Below are 21236 nucleotides of genomic sequence, written 5' to 3'. Positions count from 1 at the left end.
AAAGATTACACGTTAACTAGCTCTCTTTCTACACTTCCCACCAAAACTCTTGAAGTCGCTCGAACAATTACAATAATCCTGTTAAAAAAATAATCAGTCCTCATTAACCCTGTTCATCCCAGTCTGCAACTCATAGCAGATGATGGTCACAAAAGCTGATATCAGTAATAGACATTTTATCCAACGACAGCAACAAGAAAGTAACGTTGGCCCAGTGGTTAACAATACGGGCTGAAAACATGGTTGTGTCAAGTTCGAACCCAGTTCATTCCACAGAAACACTGTCACTTAAGGGCGTTGGCAACGTTCACATGGTTCTTCCTGTAACTGATATCCTTCTAAAAATAATTCTTAACAGAATGATATTGACAATAATCATTATGAAAAGATGCTCAACAAACAAGCAAACAAACAAACAGCAACAAAATACTAGCACTGGACATTTTTACTAATGGAAAAATAATAAAAAAAAGGTTGGCAAAGAAGGCTACACCTACCTAGAAATTATGGAATTAGATAAAATAAAAGTAGCTGAAATAAAGGAAATAATAAAAAAGAAAATATATTTAAAAAAAAACTATGGTTGGTTCTTAGGTCAAAGTTGAAAAAAAAAATATCTGCAGTAAACACATGGACATTAGCTATATTTTGATATGGGCAGTTATTATTCAATGGAATGAAAATGAGCTGAAAGATATGGACAGAAAGACAAGGAAAACGATGATAATGAATGGAGCTATTCAACCAAAGAGTGTTGTCGATAAGTTATATGTGAAGAAAAGAGGGAGGACAAGGACTTATAGGTGTAGAACGATAAGTAAAAGAAGAAAAATAGTCTGAAAGTGTACATCTTCATCCAACTGTAAAGAAAAGTTTATAAAGGGTGTGTCAAAATTTGAAAAACTGCAAGAGAATGAACTAGTAAGGAGCAAGGAATTTAAAGCAATAAATAAACAAAAAAAAAAATGAAAGACGAATAAATTGAGAAGAAAATACATGGCTAATTCAGTAGAGATCTACCAGAGGCATTGGACAAGAGAAAAACCTGGCGATGGTTGTCGAAATGTGACGAATGGTGGAGGCAGAAGCCTTAATATGTGCTACGCAGGAGCAAGCGTTAAGGACAAATTATGTGAAGTATCACATTGATAAAACGGTTGAAAGTCCTCTATGTCGACTTTTTTTAAATTTTTTTATTTAACTTCAGTAAGTTTTAAGAGATCAAGGGAGCTAACTCCTCCTGGAGCTAACACTTGATTCCGTTATGATTTAAATTCATATCCGATGGCTTTTTTTAAGAATAGACACTGTTCCCTTTATGGCTGCTATTTGTATTTCGTTACAGCTTGGTCTTCCAGGGATTGCTTCTAAGTATTTCTAAAGATTCTTTTTTATTAAGCCAGCTGCTCTGCTCCTATCACAACCGGTATAATGTTTATTTCTTTCAGATACCACTGTGTGGACAGAAAGATGCGAATGTACTTGTCAGTAGCTGTGAGAAGTTAGCTCAAAAAGAATATGGCATGGCAATATTTCGAGAAAGGTTCATTGGGATATAAGCAAGAGAGTTGGAGTACTGAAAAATAGTACAAGCATGTTCCAGAAAGGGTTGTAAAGAGTGATAATGTGAAATTATTGTGGAATATGGATATTCAATGTTATAATGTGATTGAAGCAAGGCGACAAGATTTAATCTTGTTGGAAAAAAAAGAAACACAAGGCAATTATCATTGATGTAGCACCAGCTGATGTGAATATGGAGGAAAAAGAAAAGGAAAAGGATGAAACGTAGCAAGACTTGAAAAACGAGATAAAAAGATTGTGGAAGTTGAAGGGAGAAGTTGTACCTGTTGTGACGGGAGCCCTGGGAAGTGTAACAAAAGGATTTGACAAGTAGATTGAGAACATTGGGCGCCATTGCAATGTTGGAAGGATTTGAGATAAATAACAACCTGGTCAGAGATAAGTTAGTTTAGTAGTCCATTTTTAAAGCCATCCAACATCTGCCGACATGTAAAATTAGTGGTGGTGGTGGTGGTGGTCTGAGGCTACAGATAGAAAATTCACAAAAGACCTTAACTTACTTCATGTATTATGCATTGGTTTCGGAAGTTTGTAAGGATTTGGACAATAAGTAGAAAGTTCCCCTATTTAGGATTATCAGGCCTTCTAAGAGTAGCTTTTACGTCATGCTATCAAAACTGTATGACAAAACGTGACTAAGATTGTTGTCAGGTCACCATAAAAAAAAAAAAATTCTGGTTGTTGAGTCATATTCCTCTACTCCCAAAATCCAAAGTTCCAGGAAAAAAGAAGAAAAAGATAGACAAAGAAAAAAAAAAGAGTAAAATGTCGTTTTAATTTCAGCCAATCAAATGTTGTTATTCTTAAACTTCGTTTTTTTTTTTTTTTTTTTTTTTTTTGTCAAATTAAAAATCTGGTGCAAAAATAAATACATATAAAAAAAATCAAAACAAAAAACACACAAAAGAAAATAACCATTGTTCATTAGAAATTGTAATTTTTTTTTAACCAAGAAGTCTTTCCTTTTAATTATTTATTTTGATGTGATTGTCGGCTAAGAACAAGACAGAGCCGCCATCTCTCACCCTTCTACAATTAAAGCATTTCTTCACATAACCTAAATATTCCTAACATAAAAAAACATGCTAATTCACAATAAACGAATTTATTATAGTGACGATGACTACTAGTTTTAACTAACATTTATAATTTATAACAGCTGAGAAAAGAATTTGTCTTTTGTGAATCATAACCATAATAAGTCTTATTTTTATGGTGAATAAACTTCTTTTTTTTTTTTCATTAAAAAGACATTAAAAGTGAGAAGCACAGAATTGGTTGAGAGAAAAAAATGGCTGAATTCAGAATCCAGTTTAAAAAAAAACAAAAAAACTCGAACTTCTACAAAAAAAGAAAAAAAAAAAATTTTTTTTTACTCCAAACAAGGTATATTGTAATGGGCTAATAATTAGGATCAAGTCTATCAAGGAACTGTGGGAAGTTGAGCAGCAAGGTGTCTGTTAATATTACATTTCTGCTTCATGGGTTGATCTTGCTAAGACGTATTTAACACTCTCATAGCATATGGGTGTGCGTGCCATCTAGCTTTCTTTCCAATCCAAGCAGGACAATAAGACAAACAAAATTATGTTACAGAAGTACACGTCATGATTCTGGGTCCATAACTGTCAAAAATCACAGGATTTAATTCCTTCTCACCATAGGGAGATATGACACAACGTCGGAAGTGGAGTCAAGCCAGCAGTTCTAAAGGAGGAGCACTCTGACTTATTTAAAATTGCATGAGCAGCTCTGTCGGAATTCCTTGAGGCATCTCAGGCAGTAAGCAATAACCTTTCTTCACCCAAAAGACAAGATGCAAGGCCTGGGAGGGCGGACCTCCTAGGAATTCCCAGAACTAATGCCGCAGCCCAACAGATAAAAGGCCATCAAAATGACCGATTATTCATGAAATAAATATACCAGCTAACCCTCTTAACACTTTTCAAGTCTGAAAGTAACCATTAGACAATCACCAGAATGAAAAGAACGACCCTGACTAAAGTAATTTGGTTGTTTTGATTTACGGCATATCAACCTCTTTAAAGGTTAATCAATGCTGAATCAAGTTATTTTCGTAAAAGTTTTTATGTTTCAAGTTCTTCATATATTTATTCATGGTGTTTGGTTTGGTTGTTTAGTAGAGGAAAATATTTATTTTTGTTTTTGGCTTTACAGAACATGATTGAGGAAAAGAAAAAACAAACAATAACTTCAACGTTTGGTGCATTTTAGGTCAGGAAGTCTGTATCTTTAGATAACCTGATCTTGCAGCATCTTTTGAAAAAAATTGAACCCAGAAGTAGAGCTATTATGCAACAAAGATACGATACAATATTTTCACAATTCAGCAGTTCTTTTGATGAAATGGCATAATGAATCACTGAATGGTGATGTAGAGTTTACCTAATACTATCCAAATTGGTCTCTCTGGCTTAGAGAATGACCTTGAACTGCAGTCAAAAGTTTCACCACTCATCATGGCCCAAAGGCCACTCGAGGATGTATGGTGGTCATTGAGACAACAATGTAGTGATCGTAGAGGAAATTGGGTAAAATGTGATTATTTAAGGGGACAGCTCCATAAGAACTTGTTTACATTGGACTTCAAAACGACCATGTTGCAGTCAGCAGGAAAGTTCTACAGACGGGCAGTTCCAGGAAAGATGCTTTGTTCATAGAATTTACATTTAAATTGAGACAAAGATAGGGAAATTGTTGACAGTGGTTGTAAATAGATGAGTGCTTTTTGTGAAAGTTTAGAAGTGAAGGGGGGGGCATAGACTGAAGCTGCAAACCTATTAACATTTCTTGAATCTTCTTATTGTACTGTCATCAACTGCATCTTCATCTTTTGTTTAAAGTTTTTTTGTTTTTTTTTTGTTTGTCTTTTCTCAGAACTTTTAAGGCATAAATTTCGGAATTAAAAACCATTTAAAGATGTTGCTTTTGAAAATGATAGAAATTGATAGCAACCTCTTTTCTGGAGTCAGGTGCAATTTGTATCACTTCTTCATTCTGTTTTCTCAGCTCCCAACAGCACATCATGCTTCAAATGTAGCACGTGTGTACAGCTAACCTTCCTCCAAAACCAATTTCTCATTACTGAAATGGCTTGCATATATACACCCAAAGATCGTCTACCCTACAGACGTCTGTTGAAAATTTGGTTTATTTTCAGATATTTGCAGTAACATGTCTGTTCCATGATTGGCAGTAAGCATAATTCTTTGAGGTGTCTGCCCTTTTCCTGCTGCATCAATAAATACATATAAGCATGTTGGCCCTTTATCCCATGCAGTAATCTCCAAATTGAGTTAATTAGGGTGCGCGGCGAATTTAACAATTTCTTCACCACAGATTCTGTCATTCTGCATATGCCCCTTACAATGCTGGATTTCAAAATGATTATTATTTTTTTTTTTAATATTTTCTGCCTCATATGTGCACCAACTTTATTTCAAATTTCCTGCTCTCCTTCTCTCTATGAAATAGGAAGAACAAATATGGGGAGAGTAAAAGGATAAAGAAATATGTAACATGACGGAGAAGGGGGGGTCTTCGTCATCACGCATTTTAACTGACTTTCGTAATGGTATCACTACTTAATCACTCTAGTAACATTTTTCCTTCTTTGTATGTCTTTGAAGCATGTTGTCATACGACAATTTCCCTTCTTTTTTACAGTCCTTTGCATTTTTATTGTACTGTCACTGGTTTGGCAGTCGACATCAAACAAGGCAATGTTGCAGTGTATGGTCTCCATTTCCACAATCGCAGATGGTTGGGTCAGTTTGTAGCCATCACCTAGTCATGGCAACTTTTGATTGCCACACTCCAGTTTTCAGGTGGTTGGGTACTTTCCACTAGAACGAGAGTGCTTCTAAGCTTGGAGAGGAGGCCTCATAACAAGGAGTCCCATATCAATGGGAAAGGAGCTATTCTCTAGCTATTAGTTTCACAGCTGAGTTTGGTCTCTATCTGAGATGTACAGCGTTTGACATGGTAACAATCCATAAGCAAAACTGGCAAACCAGGATCAAATATTGACTTTGTAGGAAGAAAACTATCAATGACAAAGAAACGATAGAGAGACTGACTTTACTTTATTTATTAGATATTTACCATGTGCTATGCATTGTCATGGCTTTCAATAAGAACACTTTATACAATGCATAAAATTTGAATTTGAAGTAAAATTTTGTCATTAATTTTGATATAAGGAAAAAGTTTGGACTTTTAAATTTCAAAATTAAACAAAACTTCGTTTTTAATTTCAATAATAGAAAGAATTTTTCATACATTGTAAACAAACATTTTTGCATATACTGTTACTATTATTAGGTAGATATCAATATCGCCATTTACGTATGTCAGGGACACCGAGTGTAATCTGTTATAATTTGTGCATTGATATATGTTAGAGAAAATAATTGTAATCTGTTGTAATGTGTATGTATGAATATTTATTCTTTTGAGGGTCAACAGGAACAAAATTACTCGAGGGAGTGGGGATCCACAATTAGGGTGATTTTTCTAATTGTTTAAGAAAAAGAGAGGAGATTATATAGAGAGGATGTTAAAGAGAGAGAGAGAGAGAGAGAGAGAAGGGAGAGATGTTTTAAAAGAAAGCTGTGTTACACACTTTTTAACTCTATTTTTGGTGTTTAAACACCCCTCTCCTCCCCGGGCAACACCGGATAACCATGCTGTTTTATTGTGAAACAAACTTGAAGATGAAGCTTATTTAGTTTCAACCTCACGTGCTTTTCCTCTTGTCATTCTATGAATAATAAATAAATTTGTTTAACGATAGTCACGGATAAAAAATAATTAGATAAGTTTTTTTTATTTTTACCAATTCAACCAGTAAAAAAAAAAAAAAATTTAAAAAGGCAGCTCTCCATAGAAAATCATACCAAAAAACCCGCAAATTTAATTATATATATATATATACAGGGTGAACAGAAAGTCCTTGGACCATTTTTAGTTTTAAAATTAAATATTGTTAAAATCACTTTTTCTCTTTTCGAATAAAGTAATTATTTAGTCTAACTATTGATCTAATTATTGTCAACAAAAATATTAAAATAATTTTGTTTAAACTTTCAGAAAAATGAGCAAACGAGAGGCCATAATTCAGCTTCATTGCGCGGGAAGGACAAACTCAGAGATTATTAAGCTCTTGAAAGTGGCTAAATCCACCGTGTACCATGTTGTGAACAGATTTAAAGAACTTAGTACATCTGAAGACCGTCCTAGGAGTGGAAGACCTCGCACTGCTCGAACAAAGAAAGTGATTAAAGCTGTCCGAGTGAGGGTAAGGAGGAACCCGAAGAGATCTGCAAGACAAATGGCTAAATACATGAATGTGAGCGTGACCTCGATGAGAACCATCGTAAAAAACGATCTCTAGTTGTCTCCCTACAAGATAAGAAAGAGACTGTACCTCACACCTGCCCAAAAGCACAAGAGACTTGAAAGAGCAAAGTTTCTTCTTGGAGAACTGAAGGCTGGCACGGCAGAGCGAGAGATCGTTTTTTCTGATGAAAAACTCTTCACAATTGAAGCGACTGTTGACAATCAGAACGACAGAGTTTATGCAAAATCTTCAGCAGACATTGATGACTCCGTGAGAATAGTTTTCCGCCAACAAAAGCCGTCTTCCCTCATGGTGTGGGCTGCAGTCTCAAAATCTTGGAAGTTGCCTCTGATTTTCGTGGAGCAGGGGGTTAAGATCAACACAGATCGCTACATTAACGTTATTTTGGTTCCAGCATTTGAAGAGATGAAGAAACACTTCAAAGATCAGTCTTTCACCTTCCAACAAGATGGAGCACCATCCCACACCTCCAGAAAAAACTCAGGACTGGTGCCAACGTCATTTTCCAAGATTCTGGAGTAAGGAGATGTGGCCTCCTGCATCGCCTGATTTGAATCCCATGGATTTTTCGGTGTGTTCTTTGTTGGAGGCAAAGGTCTGTTCTGTTGCTCATCCAAGTGTTGATGCTTTAAAGACATCTCTTCTGAGTGAATGGGCTAAAATACCTCAGGAAACGCTGCGTGCCTCGGTTGGTAACTTCAGACAAAGAATTGAACGTCTAATCGAAAGGAAGGGACATCACATTGAAAATAAATAATTTGTAATTTATTCTTGGTTTCCTAACTTATAATTTTCATTCATGTTTAATTTATATTTTTGTAATTTTCTATTAATAAACCACTTTTGAATTGGTCCAAGGACTTTCTGTTCACCCTGTATATATATATATATAATGATTTTCCACAGCTGAACCAATGTCGCAGCCAACAAACCGGAAGTCCAAGACTAGAGTTTCACCCTCATTTGGGCTCATCAGTTAGACATATCCGCGCTAAGGATTTGTAAACCTGAGCCTCTTGCATGCTAGGCGAGCACTCTACCAACTAAGCAAACATGCCACACACACAAGAATGTCTATTAACTTACACAGATCAAGCTACCCATGGCACAGATCCGACAGTGGAAAGAACCTACCTCATATTGAACAAGGGATGAGGTATCAAACCAGCTTTAACTCAAGCCGACGTCTCACCAGTAGGAATTTTATATACTCGAAAGGACAATATCACCCCAACAAGCTAACCTTTCGAGTAATCAATATAATGTTCAGAAAGTGTGAGAGAATATATATATAATGATTTTCCACAGCCGAACCAATTTTGCAGCCCACAAGAGCCAAGAAAGCCAACAAACCGGAAGTCCAAGACTATATACATATATACACACATATACACACACACACACACACACACACACACACACACACACTTTTTATTTGTTTTTACATAAGCAGTAATATGTTGCTACACAGTCATGAGCATGTTTCGGTCAGCTAGTTACCAGTAATTACCAGTTTCGGTCAGCTAGTTACGAAAGCAAAGTTTGCAATGAAAATATCAGATCTTCCTTGTCACAGGAAGTTAATATCAGGAGATTCTGTCAAATGTTGTCAAATTAATAGCATTTTTATAACTGAATAACTGATTAAATCTGAAACCCCTTTTAGCATCGATATGTCAAATTCACATTCCTCTATTATTTGAACCTATACACACTAGTTTGTTTAAGATTTTGGGCAGCCATCACACATCCATACCATACAAATACTTTTCTTCCTAATCTTCCATTATCTGTATCTGGATCCTTAACCCCCCCCCCATCCTTTCCGATTCATTTTTATATCTAAATACAGGCTCAAATCCAACCCTTATTGGGTCTTATTTACATACAACCAAATCTTATTTTTCACAACATTTGACAGAACCTCCTGATATTAACTCCCTCTGACGAGGAAGGCCTGATATTTGCATTGCGAACTTTGCTTTCGTATAAGCTGTATCGCCTGGAGAGGTTTCTAGTTACTGTGTAGCAACATATTACTGGTTATGTGAAAACAAATAAAAAGTATACCCTGTTCTACTTCGGTATTGAGCACTCTTGCATTAACCTCTAAAAAACAATAACATTGTGTGTGTGTGTGTGCATATATACACACACACACACACACACACACACTTATATTTTTGTGCAAAAAGAATTTGAGCAGAGTGCTGTATTATAAGGGAAAAAAAATTCCAAATAAGAGCGTAATAACTTATAGTTTTATTCTTAGAAGTTCAGATAAATAAGCCATCGGTACTGTCGGTTTCAAACCTGATAATATGGAACTGTTTTAGGTCCCAGTATAAAGTTCTCTTCAACCAATCTATCTAATCTGCCTCTAACCAAAAGTGGAAACATACACATATACTACAAGATCTCGTGCAAATCTCGTTTTTAAAAAACCTTAAATTTCAAATGATTAAACTTTAAAAAATTGCCCGTTTAATATTTTGGGCACGAAAGAAACATAAAAGGAAAAGAAAAAGAATATCTGGTACACACTTAATATGGTTTTGTTATTAATAGATAACTATAATAAATGTGAACTATTTATCGCGTCACCAATGGAAAAAATTTGGTTAATTTAAATATTTTTTTTTACCGGTTTTAAACGGAATTGTCCAAGCGAGACAACTTTGTAAAGGCCTGACCGGCTTTAAAAAAAAGAAAATCTTAAAACCGGATATTTTCAAACCTAACTTTAATGGATAATAATTATTTTTATTTATATGATACTATATTGAACTTTATTTCTTCTAAATATACTATATTATACATGTTTATATTCTCCTTCCAATCGCCTAATTTAATATAGGTCAAGTGTAAATTTCTTTTAATTAGTCTGGAAAAACCTATTTTATATAAAATTTAAATTATACTCATCAAAATTTTTTCCAAAAAAACTAACCTATCAGATTGGACAAATTTAAAATTAAATCAAATTCATATTTAAAATCAAAATTAAAAATTAAAAATTATATTTAAAAAAAATTAAACCATTTTTTAAACGCCATAGCCTTACTATCTAATTGAATTTTAAATTATCAATTTTCTTTGTCAAAATATTTATTTATATATCATTATAAGGACCCTACTAGAAAACCTTAATTCTATAAAAATACAAATTTAATTTTTCTCTGCCAGGGAAACTTCAGTTGTTATGAACAAAATAATTAAATAATTAAAACACTTTACTAAAAAATAACCCCTTTTTTTACTATGATAAAATAAAAAATTTTGATATACAAGTATACCATAAAATAATATAATAAATAAAATAATTAATAATATATAATTAAGTTAATATTCAAATTAAATTAGAAGATGTCATAAACCCACTATATTTTCTGAAAATTTAGTATTTATTTACAATTTCCTTAAGACCCTAATATACTGTTTTAAATAATTTTTATCTTCTAAAAAACTATATATATATATATATATATATATATATATATATATATACACACACACACAAATCTGCAAAAGCATGTATATACATAATAAATGCACATATATGCTTACCTAAAATCAAAATTGCAAAAAAAAAAAAAAAACTTATTAAAAAAAACGTGTGTAAAAACCCATACACCTACATTATAGTACATATAAATAAATACTAATAAATCGTAAGTTATATTCCTCTATATTCCAACCAATATCGGCACCCAATACTACTCTTAATATTAAAGAAACATATCTTTTCTAAACTAACCTAAGTATTGTACCTTTTACAAATATAACTAAAATAAAAATAAAATAAACTTATTCTATCTATCTATAAGTCAGATTTAATATAGATGTTATAAATCTAATTTAACCCTAAAAATCTATTTGTACATTACTTTCAGTATATGTCTATTGCTTGAAAAACTTAAAAATTGCTATTTTAAATGGCTTTCTTAACAGGCTTTCAAATTGGCTTATTAAATCTATATTTTTATAAAACTATTCAAAAACAGATAAAAAATTACTTGAAATCGTTTTGGCTTTTTGCTTGTCTCAGTTGATGAGGAGTGCTTTCCTTTTGTGGATACATCCTTTTAGATAGTTGTTTCGCACATTAAGATAGCTTTTTCCTGGATCATGAATGAATCGTAGAATATGGTACTTCTCAGCATTGCAATGTGAGCATTGTTTCAATTCAGAGAAGTTGAAGGTTTGTGGACAATTTTCCTCCATTTAATGATAAAAGGTGCTCTCATATATATATATATATATATATATATATATATATATATATATATATATATGCTGTTTTAGTAAAATATGTGTTGTTTTGGTAAAATGTTTTTCAATTATATTCACTTTTTTGTGTATACCAATCCTTTTTGTTTAGAAGCTCAATGTGTGTTGAATATTACAACAGAGCACACATAAAAGAATAACAGTATAGTTACATTCCAAGATCCAAATATTTATTTTTCATGCAAAACAGATCCTCCAGCATGTTAAAATTCGGTACATTGTTTACAAATCCATTTCATTCTGCAGAATCTTGCTAGATTCAGCCACTGTGATGAGTCATAGACGGCGAAACACGTGTCAGTGGATAATTATATTTTAAAAACAATATATATACCGCTCCCCATGTGGAGGTACCAAATTGGTTAAAGGGAAAATTATTCCCAACTCGCATTTAGGTAAAACTGTACTTTTGTAAATAATTGTATTCATTCAAAACATATCACAAAAAAAGCAAACAACATATATATATATATATATATATATATATATATATATATATATATATATATATGTGTGTGTGTGTGTGTGTGTGTGTGTGCGGAAGAGGGGGGGATTATGACGATTCCATATATTCTTTTGTAGTAATTTATATGCTTCTGGCAAAAAATTAAATTTCACATTTTAAGAATAAAAAATAGCATCAAACGGCAAAAAAGTATTTGGAAAATTGAGCGGCATCTTCTTGTATATATTCCATGAAGCAGGGATTTCACTGGATTTCGCTTTGCATGTTCAAAATCTAAGTCAAGATTTAGTTCGGCAATTTTGAAATCTGATTAGAGAATACCCAACCATCTTTTTTTTTTTTGGCCATCCTCTCTATCTTTTCCCAAGATGAACCTACTTTTCACAAGAGTCTTGTTGTCCATGTGTATTAGGCATCTATACTAGCATAGATGATTTTCTCTTATTTTGTCTGAAATTGACCAATAGTCTTCTTTCTGCATCTGAAGCCAGAGAAAACAGGAGTATAGTTTCAAACTTTTACTCCTGTTTTACTTCAAACAAGACATATTGCCATTTGGAATGCAATGGGAACATGCCTACTGAGGCACTAGGTAGGGAGTTGAGCAGCGAGATATCTGTTCAGATTATATTTAAATTCCTGAATGTTAAGCAAGAAAAAGGGAGGGAATTCCAAAGTCTAGCAGATTTAGGAAAGTCACAAAGTAGGTTTTTCAGCATCTTGGGACCTCTATAGTGACGTGATGGGATTTTGCTTCTTGTTGGGTTAGTCAGGAGTATTCACATTTGTCAGAACACATTTCATTTAAATACTTGTAAAGGGCATAAGGATGCAACATTGCAGTGATGGGACAGGGGTTGGCGCTTGGTTGACAGTGCAAGGTCTAGAGTTGGAAACTTTTTGAACCCTGTCTTAGCTGAGATGTAGCAACAATACTCCATGTATGTGCAAATAACTAAGAGCAATGGCGAAATACCTAAGATTCGATCAACTGAATTTGGACGCTACAACATCAAACATTGCGGACACAGGGTGTCATTGGAAAAAGTCTTAACACTTTTCTGGAGATGGTCACTGATTCTGAGCCTTCGGATGAATTAAAACTCAATTTATTAATCAATCTCATGTTTCCGCCTATTTATAAACACATTTCGGATGTGAACGATTACCAAGCAGTTATTTATGCGAGGTTTTCGTCCAGCCGAAAAATAGCATTTCTGTCATTTATCGGCGAACCATTAGCAGCAGACAGAGGAGAACGTGGAGCAATATTTGCAGTCTTTGAAAGAACTTGCCAAGGACCATGATTTTCAGGCTGTGATAGCAACATAGGCGAGGGACGAATACATCAGGGATCCATTTATAATTGGGATTTCGTTATCCTACATCAGATAGAGGTTCTTTGAAAACAGAACACTAGATTTTTGTGTGGCATACAACCATGCTGTCACACTAGAAAGCCCAGACACAGTTAACTTCATTCACTAAATTGGACTCCCTGACTGCCTTTGTGTCTACACCAAAAACAGAAGTAATGGTTGACCAGTCAGTGTGCACTGAGCAACTTGCAGTAGCAGTCTGCTCCGAACCGAAATATTCCTTTTGTGGAAACCCAAAACATGACAGGGCGAGATGCTCTATCAAAATTTCCATCCATAGGATGTATAAATAAAAAGGGATCATTTTGCACGAGTCTGCAGATCACTGAGGGCAGCTACTATAAACTAGAGTAACTGTCCTGTTGCAACATCAATTTGTGTGCTTTATCAGAGAGTCAATCTTGTTCGTTCTTATGGGGGGGGGGGATTAATGAGGAACCTATGTGCATACTCGTCGATATTGGAAGCTCTGAAAATTTCATCCACCCTGATAAATTGGCTTGCATTCATTATCGTACCAAGTTGAAAGAAGTTTGATGGCAAGCAGTTCTCATTCGTCTTCTACTCTCGGACATTGTGTTGTCTTTTTAAGTCTCAATGAAAGGCAGTACGATAATATAAAGCTAAAGATTATGGCCGACCTATGCACTATGCAGTGATATCGTTCTCGGGCATAAATCTTTAAGTCAACATTCTTCAGTGGAAATACCTTTTGGAGGACCCCTCCCCCCTCTCACTGTTTGTAGACTGACCGCAATTAAAAACGTCTCATTCATCTCTGTTTATGAATTTAACCCCCGACTCTCGCTTAATAGCAGTTAAACCCATGAGACATATCCTACTAGATAGAAAATGTATTCAGTTTAAAATATTCCATATGCTAAGGGAAGGTTGAAGCTTTCTCAATCTCCGCGGTGGCTCAAAAAAAAAAAAAACAGATTCACTCTCCTCGATGCTCATCCTCTTCCACGAATAGAGGACGTGATAAATGAGATTGCAAATCACCAAGTTTTCAGCACTCTTGATCTAACCAGTGTTCATCATCAAGACAGAAAAATGAAAACATACAGCATTCGTAGCTTTTGGATCTCTGTATCAATTTCATCGAATGCCGTTTAGAGTAACCAATGAAGTAGCAAGTTTCCAACAAGGCATTGATGATATCATTAAGTGAGAAAACCTCTGAGGAATCTTCGCCTACATTGATAATGTTACAGTATGCAGAGAAAATCAAGCTAAACATCGCATTAACTTGAAAACGTTATTGAGTGCTGTAACTAAGTATGGACTGAAACTGAATGAAAACAAATGTCACATCTCTCTCACCTCTATAGACTTGCTTGGCTATACTATAAGCAAAGGCTTAGTAAAACTTGACTCTGACATGCTCAAAGGATTGATGGACTTGCCTGTCCCTGGAAACCTTTCTTCTCTTTGATGAGCTATGGAAATGTCCTTCCACTATTCCAGGTCGATATCAAACTTTTCTGAAAAATTACATTCCTGAAGCAATTTTCCCCCCTTAAGGAACAAAAAGATGGCTTTGAATACTTGAAGAAAGAAATTGCTAAGTCGTTCCTTGTAGCCATAAACTCTTCTCTTCCTCTTGGGATTGAAATGAATGCTTTGGAATATGCCATCGTTGCCTCTTGGACCCAGAACTGTAGGTCGGGGCCCTTCTTTTTTTTTTACAAACTTTAACCTCTGCCGAGCAAAAACACTCTGTAGGTGAAAAGAAGGCCTACGCAATGGTAAAAGTGATCCGAAAATGGCAAAATTTACTGCTTTGAAAACATTCGAAGCTGATCACTGACCAAAAATCAGTCTCTTATGTTCGACCCAAAATCAAGAGCTAAATTAAAAGTGAGAAGATCACAAGATGGAAGCTAGAACTTTTAGCGACGACGTTGCTTATCACCCTGGGAAATAAAATGCTGCTGCGGATGCCTTGTCTCGAATTTGTTCCTCTACTGCCTCTGCTGACAGGTTACACTCCTTGCACTCAGACTTATGTCACACGGCAGGATGGAGAGGGTACATTTTGTTAGGAGCAAGAATCTGCAATATTCTGTGGAAGATGTGAAAGCAGTTATAAAAGCCTGTCAGGTCTGGGCCGAAGTAAAACCTAGGTTCCTTAAGGTAGCACCTCAGACTCATAAAAACAAGTCAATCATTTGAAAGAATAAGTGTGGATTTCAAGGGATCATTACGTTCAAATTCTTACAGCAATTACATACTAATTGTGATTGACGAATACTCGTTTTCCTTTTGCTTTCTCTTGTGCCGATGTTTCAGCTGCAACTGTCTGGAAACTCCTGATTAGTCTATTCTCTATATTTGGAAATCCTTGTTTTGTACACTCTGATCGAGGGGGCCTTTCATGTCGGACAAACTAAAGGGATCCTTGCTTTCTCAGAGTATTGCTATCAGTTAAACGATTGCCTTCAATCCTCATGGTAACAGTCAAGTGGAGAGATATAACGGAATCATCTTGCAAACAGGGAGTTTGTCTCTAGGGTTGAGAAATCTTATTATTACAAATTGGGAAAGAATACTAGATGTAGCCCTCCATATCATTTGTTCGTTATTGTCCACCTCCACCAACTATCAACTATACTCCTCACAGACATCTCTTCGATTTTCAAAGGAAATCAACAACTAGAGATTCCATTCCTAATCCTATGTGGCTAATAAACGCTAAATCCATCCTCTTAAAGCGACATGTATGAGCCTGTAGTCTAGACTGTTGACGTACTTGAAATCAATCCTAACTATACTTATGTATGCTTCAATAATAGACAGGAGACAACTGTGTCCCTATTGGGTGATAGATTTAGCAATTTGGAGGCAGAAATTGATCCTGAGAACCAACAGCTACAAAATACTCCTCTGCAGTTCAACTCTTCTGATCCTCTGCCAAATGCTCTTGAGAACTCCATTGCTGATAACTCAGTTCCTACACTTCCTCACTCTCCCATCTCAGATGATCGCGAGAGAGACTCTTCAGAGGATACAGAGGTGCTGAATCTGTGACGTTCTACTAAAATTTGTTGAAGTCCTCAGTATTTAACTGAAAACTACCAGCTTTCAACTTTTGTTTTCTTTTTTTCGGTTTAACCCTAACCCTAACCCTAACCCTGCTGCTGAGATTCCGTTTAATCCTTTCTCCCATGACAATAATACGGTCTCAGATATCCGAGCAGCAAAGGATGTGTTGAAAAGAACTCTTTTTAATCTATTTATGCTCTCTGGAAGTGAATTACTTCCCTTGAGCATTATTCCAAAATCTCCCTCTTTTTTAATTATTGCCAGAGTGCGTAAACTCTGTGATGTTCTTGGTTAAATAAAGTTTAAGCTTACTCTGACTTCAATTTTTTCACAGGGATCTCCAACAATGTGTCTTTGATCGTTTCACCTCTGTCATTTCTCTTTCATAAATAGAATACAGATGGATTTTTACTTCTAAGTATATATCTTTTTCCATTAAAAATGCTCTTGTACCGTAATGTGTTCCCCGAATTTTGCATCGTCATCTGTTCCCCAAATTTTGCATCGTCATCTGTTCCCCAAATTTGGCTCATGCTGATTACATCCATGTTAATTCAATGATGTGTTAATTGATATGACACCGGTCAGCTAATACCACGGACCTAAATTTTCCGAGGCCAGATATTTGGGATCCCTATCACACACTAGCACGATTGTTGTTTAAAAAACAACACTGAAACTAGTCCAAGGAGTTAGTTTTCATTTTCTTTCTGAATCAGTTGAAGAGGGAAGAGAGGGGAAGAGAGGGAGAGAGAGAGAGAGAGAGAGGAGGAGGTAGAGAAGTTTTAAAAGAAACATGTCACATGTTAATGTTTCTCATTCGGGCAACGCCGAGTAGACCTGCTACTTCCTAAGTAAATACCACTTTGTCGCCAGTGACCAATCAATACAAGCAACAGTTCGAACAGAGCGTCAGAAAAATCATTGATGGTCTCGAATCTCGATGAAATACAACCGCTCCGGCGTCATACTAGTGCTGCTGCTGCTGCTGCTGCTGCTCGTTGGTTGCTCGGACTCTTAGTCTTCCACTACTAACGACTCGCAGAAAAAGCAAATACTAGCGACACCATTAGTCGAAGTCTCCTTTTAGTTGTTGGTATATTTTAAGTTACAACAATATAAACATTAACATTATCAAACAATATTTTCTTACTACAAATTCTGTGTTGCTCAAGTTGGAAATTTAAATTCATTAGTCTCACCCCCCCCCCCAACTCCATCCCGTGGCCTGAGCCTAATTTTTCTAAAAAGTAAGTACATATGTTGTATGATTTACGGCATGTCCAACCGCTGTTGGGTCATTTAATTGGGGAATCGTACATATGTCATGCAAGACATATGGGTGCAAGTCCAGAATTCAACCTAATTAAAAAATAAAAACATAAAATAAAAAAGCAGAAAAATGCTTGATGTACGCCACCGTGACGGAATATAAATGTCATTCCAAAAACCACGTAAATTTATCAAGTATTTTTTTAACTATGAAAATCAATTGTTATGACGAAGGGAGACGTATTTTGATCCGCCATGTTTAATCACTAAAGAAAGATAAGTCAATTCGAGGGTGCTAATGCAGAGAGTGATCTGCACTATTTTTTAAATCGCATTTCCACTTTTAATTAAAGTTTTATTATGTTTTTTTTTATTCAATTGTAAGGTTAAAGTACAGAATAGGTACAAAACACCCTCCCCTTCCCATGTTAAGAATAGCTTTTTAAATAATAACGTTATTATTTCAGCACGGATCACTCTGGATGAGTACAAAAAATTATTTTCGATATTAAAAAAAAAAATAAAATAAAATAAACTACTTGATTAATTTATCTAATTTTTGAGTACGTATATCACTGCATCAGTGGCATCACTGCAACTGCATCATAAAAATGTTTATGTATGTTTTCAATTAGGTTGAATTCTGGATAAAAAAAAGGTCTGTTTTCCTTATGCTTAAAAACAATACACTAAGTGGGGTTGTATTTTAGGCAGATTCCCGTCACCTGTATTCTTATTATTTTAAGTAAGGCGTCTAGAACAGATAACAGAAAACATAGCCTTCATTAACATAACATTAACCCCAAGTCCGGATGGCGATACGAACAATTAAAATAAAATAAATCAATCTAGTAGTAACACGAAAACAAATATAAAATAACTCGTTCTGCCCTACTGTGATTAAAAGAATGCTGAGTGGTCAGGAAGTAGATGATCATTTTACGTTGTTTACATAGTAAAGTGAATTCCACTCTAAATTCTACTTATGTTTTCAAAAACATTCCAGGATTTTGACGTGTACGCAAAAATAAATAAATAAATAAAAATACTACTAATAATAATAAGTAAATAAATAAAATAAAACTTCACTTTTATTTTTTTACCGTTGACGGTGTGCGGTAAAAAGTAAAATTTGACCCAGCCCTAGATTTTTTTTTTTCACATTCCAAGCCAACTTGGCTTACTTTCTTTTTAAGCACAAAAAGGTTTGAAAATATCTTAAAGAAAAGAAAAGGCAACACTCTACTTTCAAGATTTACCATTTTAAAATTAAAAAAAGAAATAACGGTAAATTTATACAAACACCGTGACAGCGAATTAACCCTAACCCTAACCCTAAACCCTAACCCTAACGCTGTCACGGTGTTTGTATAATAATACCGAAATAACAATTGGAGTTTAATTTTATCAAATTATTACTGTTAATTATCCCTTCTTTTAAAAGCGTATATATATATATAGATATGTATATGTGTGTGTGTGTGTGTGTGTACACACGTTTTCAACAAGCACTTGTCACTTCTTTAAAGAAACTTTGGAATTTTCACTGACCCCATTTTAATAAAATAATTTAATAAAAATATATTTCTTGAAGATAAGGAACTTTAAATGAAATACAACTTTAAAACAATCACAAATACAAAAATAGGGAAGCGATTTCATTTGTCTCTTAATTTAGATTATTTGCTAAAAGAAATAAAAGAAAAAACAGTTTCTCTATTTTTGTAAACTTAACAATTTCGATGCTATAAATATTTCACTAGACGTGTTTAGGAGACTTTTTCTTATTTTAATAACTGTGCATGTTTGTTTGTTTTTTTTTAAACCAGCTTATTTTTATGTGATATTATTTTGAAGTTAATTTATTATTTAGGCAATTTAATTCAAGCAATTAAAAGCAAGTTTTATCTTACACGTGCAACTGCAACTGCAACATCAAAATGAAAAGTCGTCAAACGACATATAACATGTTTATATAAACAAATTGAGACGTATGCTAGCTAAGGAAGATTATAAAGCTACCTTGACGAGAAAACTAGAATCATGAGTTACCGTTCTTCCTTAGCTAGCATAATTCCAGATTTGTTTATCACTATGTCTCCTGGCAACTTTTCATTTCGGCGTTCACGTGTAGGATTAAAATTTGGCCATAATTGAGTGTTTTTATTTATTTATTTATTTATTTTTTACTTTGGTTGAGGTGAAAATAAGTTGTTTGAGAGTAAAACCGAACCCCATTTGACTAATTTACGAACTGAAATAGAATCGTTTTGTTGTTTGCAAAATAAATAAATAAATAAATAAATAAATAAATAAAATAAATACATAAATAAATAACTTGAAAAATTACACGGAATCACATTTTTTACCAATAAAACCAAATAGTGCAAACTTTACTGAAAAAAAAAAGTTCATAGCCCCCCCCCCCCTCGAACCCCACTAAGGAAAAGGCGAATTAAGCACTAAAAACAACTACGGTTGTGTTTTAATGTGTGTGAGTTTATTTAATACGATTGTTTTTGTTTGTTTTATGTTTTTAATATAACGACCCCAGGTTAATATGACTCGAGTCAAGGTCGCAGGTTACAGAGGGTCATCTCGAAATGTATTATTTTTTATTTATTTATTTTATTTTATTTATTTTTTTTAACCACCATCCCTCGGCTGGGAGGAGGGAGGTATCATTGAAGCGAAACCCGAATAACAAGTTTAAAGTGTAAACCTCAATACCTGCATTTGACATTTAAAAAATACCCTGAAAATCAATCCAATAAGGAAATATTTTAAAAATCTCTGATAAACATTTTAAAAATGTGGTGCTAATGCAGAGAGTGATCCGCGCTATTTCCACGTTTAATTAAAGTTTTATGTTTTTTTTTTATTCAATACAGAATCGGTACAAAACACCCTCCTCATGTTAAGAATGGCTTTTTAAATAATAAGGTTATTATTTCAGCACCGGATCACTCTCTGCATGAGTACCAAAAATGTAATAAAAAGTAGATGAAAGTACAGAATAGTTAACAAAGCCCCATACCTTCCTTATTCGTATGCTTTAATAAAGAGTTTCTAACAAACATTATATTAGTTAGAAAACAATTTTTAACGTGGAGATCGGAGGGTTTTGTTACATATTCTGTACTTTCCCCTAAAAATTGCCGTTGATTTAATTGTCCGAGGAACCTCTCCAAATAACAAATGCCATGTCGTCATTTTGGTTTGGGAGACTAGTCATCGTGACGAAGCAACGGTTAACAAAAAAACATTTTGTCTTGAGGCTCTTCTATTAGTCAAAAATCATTCGGCACCATCACAATGCGTCCACTGTTCTTCTTCGAGTTCAGTAACCTTGTGAAAATGTCACTTACAACAACAACGGTTTCGGGATCGATCCTTATTGTGCCGCATACCTGAGCTATATCGATTATGAAGTTATAGATATTATTTTAATTATCTCTTATAATGTCGTTTAAATTGTTTCACATAACAAGCTCAATGAAGTTATTGTCCGGTGTCAGAGCATACTTTGATATACTACACTGTCACTTGGGATGCATCCTACCAGTATGCACATATAGCTGTATAAGAATTCTCCTCTTCCGACTGAAGACAAACGGATACTACACTCTGATCGTAGTCCACATCAGCGAAATAAGCTGTAACATTGAACTAATGTAATCTATAAGTATTAGTTAAGAGCTCATCAACATGACTGGTTGGTACTACCCGGCCTTTGGACTGCAATGAAAACAGATTTCTGTCCTTGGACAGAGACGGAGAAATCCTTCACGTTCGAGACATTTTTTGTCGCCGC

General features: G+C 34.5%; 1 protein-coding gene across 1 annotated transcript in view; it reads right to left on the bottom strand.

The window, feature by feature from the left end:
* LOC145260350 (uncharacterized) overlaps positions 1-21236 on the bottom strand; it is a 359041-nt gene that overhangs the window by 336231 nt on the left and 1574 nt on the right. The gene's annotated exons all lie outside the window — the stretch shown is intronic.

The sequence above is a fragment of the Euprymna scolopes genome, chromosome 36 (assembly GCF_053919585.1).
Source record: "Euprymna scolopes isolate OS-2025 chromosome 36, ASM5391958v1, whole genome shotgun sequence".
Taxonomy (NCBI): domain Eukaryota; kingdom Metazoa; phylum Mollusca; class Cephalopoda; order Sepiida; family Sepiolidae; genus Euprymna; species Euprymna scolopes.
The sequence above is the reverse complement of the archived record's forward strand: the minus strand, read 5'-3'. Positions and strand labels throughout refer to the sequence as shown.